The sequence below is a fragment of the Phodopus roborovskii genome, unplaced genomic scaffold, assembly GCF_943737965.1.
Source record: "Phodopus roborovskii unplaced genomic scaffold, PHOROB, whole genome shotgun sequence".
Lineage (NCBI taxonomy): Eukaryota > Metazoa > Chordata > Mammalia > Rodentia > Cricetidae > Phodopus > Phodopus roborovskii.
The window spans coordinates 3,828,563-3,831,240 of record NW_026126447.1 but is presented as its reverse complement, the minus strand read 5'-3'; the positions used below and the strand labels follow the sequence as shown (position 1 = coordinate 3,831,240).

The window sequence follows — 2,678 nt, the reverse complement described above, 5'->3', positions numbered from 1 at the left end:
GAGAGTTTAATAAATTAGGACAAAATTCAAGAAAAGGAAATGCTAATTAACATTATGTCAAGGAATAGAATGCATAAGGTGGACATTGTCCTGAGTTTAGAGACAGCAGCAATCTCTGGAAGTCCAGAAGTTGTGAGCAAATATTTGCAGAGTGGTCTACACAATTTCTCTGACCAAGTATCCTTGCTCAGTAACATTTAAAAAAGAAATGGAGAAAGAAAAGAAACCTGCTGTCTAAGCTGCTAGCTGGAACTGAAAGATACAGTGATGCTTAGAGGGCCTATTTAGTAAGAGCTGAAAAAAATGCATTGGGAGTGAATCATTTGCCTGGATGCAAAAAGCTGAGTCAGAACAAACTCACTGTAATGTAGGCAGATTAAACTAAAGCAGAAAATGTTCAATGACTGCTCTGAGAAGCACTTTCATACCAAACATTAGCACAACCTCTGTGTCCCCACACACCCTCAAGTTGAAATTTTTCAAAATGGTGCTCCAGTTAACATGCAGAAATGCAAGCAAAGATTGGAAAGAAAAATAAAGCCATGAGTGACCTGTACTTAATAAATGATGATACAAGTACAATAGACTTTCTAAGACAGAGAAAACTGTTTCTGTTCACTGTGGGGAAACAACATGTAAAAAGAATTGGCTCTTCAATAACTCTGAACTCTGTCCTGGAAATTTCTACCAAACTGCAGCATATCTAGCTGGAATTAAATTTTAAAAATACTTTGACTCCAAAATTTAAGTCTAAGCGCAGGTTACTGGGGAAAAGGATTTCTAATTTTTTTTCCACAGAAAATGAAAATCTGTCGATTCCTGCCAGACTAACATGGTTTGATCAACCAAGACCCCCTGAAACAGTGTTCCAGGAGATCCTGGAAAGTTGGTACAAGACAGCCTTGCATACTACAGCCAGGATGACTGACCAGGCAGTGAGTTGTCTCTGTCATTTCTAGAGTTTATATATTATCCTCCTGTGGTCTTTGATGAAGTTGAAGACAGATAGTTATGGTTATAATTTTCCTTAGGATTAAAGATAAGTTACATATAGGACTTTAGACTCACAAAGATAGGATAGATGATAAAATGTTTTCTCTAAATTTTGCTAAATGTTAATGGACTAAATATTGTTAACTGTGATTTTTTTTCAGAGTACAGTGACTTTTATTTGTGAACTAAGTCCAATTTTCATTTTAAGCATAAAAAGGCCAACTAGTCCTCAGACTCTGACCCATCTTCATCTTGACTAATCTGAAAGTAACGAAGTTCGTAAGTTTCCTTTTCAGATGCAACCACACGAAGCCAATCAGGAGATTATTCTTCTTAAGGTATTTCTTGGTAAGATATTTCAAGTACCTTTTAGAGAACTGTTTCTCAGAAACAACTGTGATTTTATTCTTCAAGCATTCAGTGTGAACAACATTCCCAAGATTTCCAGTTTTTCCATTGACTTTAAACTTCTCCCACAGAAACTGTTCCTATTTTCAAGCAGAAAAAGTACAAAACTAGGGAAATAAATACTAGATAATCACTAGGGAAGGTACCAAAATTTCCAGAATCAAAAATTCCATCTTCCACTGGATGAGTAAGGTCCAAATGGAACCTCCAATTTGACTTTTTAAAAGGCTTATCTTTCTGCGGCACCATTTTATCCTGCGACCATGGGAAGACCACTAACTGTGATTCTTATTTGATAACTGTTTTGTTATATATTTTTCTATGTTAAAGTTAAAACCCTTTTTATTTTAGACAGAAAAGAGGAGATGATGGGAGATGTAATTCTGTAAATATGTTTCTTGTATTGGTTAATGAATAAAGCACTGTTGTCCAATAGGAAAGCAAGATAGGTGGCACTTGGAGACAAGGAGGAGAAAGGAGGTAGAAATGGAGGAGATTCCAGATGGAGAACTGAGAGAGAAAAATGCTGGTGCCTATCTCCAGTAAGATGAGACCACATGGATTAATATTTAAGACAGAGGTAGCCGATAAGGAACTAGTAACTGGCCAACAGAACTATAACTAATACAACATCTGTGTGTATTATTTGGAGCATGCATGGCTGTGGGACCTGGCAGGCAGAAAAAAACTACTCATATCCAAGAGGATATAAACAGAAATGACAAAAGAGAGTCACTCTCAGACATGCAAGCAACAAATACTCACAGACAAGGTATTGAGAAGCAGAGACCAGACCAATTGCCAGGAGAGAGACAAGACCATCAGAGCTACCTGGAAAGGAATCACTACAACCTGTGGAGCTGCCTATAGGCTGTATGATATGCTGGATTCTTGCAGCCTCTTCTATGAGCTTTCATTCTTGCTGAAATACACTTTGGTGATGCAACTAGGTCATTTGTTTTACTCTGAAATCCCTCACCCATGTTACTGGAAGTAGCCCCAGTAAATTAACTGGTTGAGGAGTTTGGACTTTGGTGGTGTCTGTACTTTTGTGTCATTATATACCTATCTGGGATGAGTAAACATTTGTTCACATCACCAGATAATGTATCATACGATATAATATGATATCATTGTTCTTAAGGGGAAAACATTGAACACCCTACCTAGCTATACCAAACAAGAAGATTGCTCTCTGTACCCTAGGTAAATCAGTAAAACATGAGAAGAACCTAATTTGGGAATATACCTAAAAGCCCAATTTTAATAGAAAGCTA

General features: G+C 37.0%; 1 pseudogene; it reads right to left on the bottom strand.

The window, feature by feature from the left end:
- Window positions 1-1,201: 1,201 nt before the first annotated feature.
- Window positions 1,202-1,650, bottom strand: LOC127224827 (60S ribosomal protein L22-like 1; annotated as a pseudogene).
- Window positions 1,651-2,678: the final 1,028 nt, after the last annotated feature.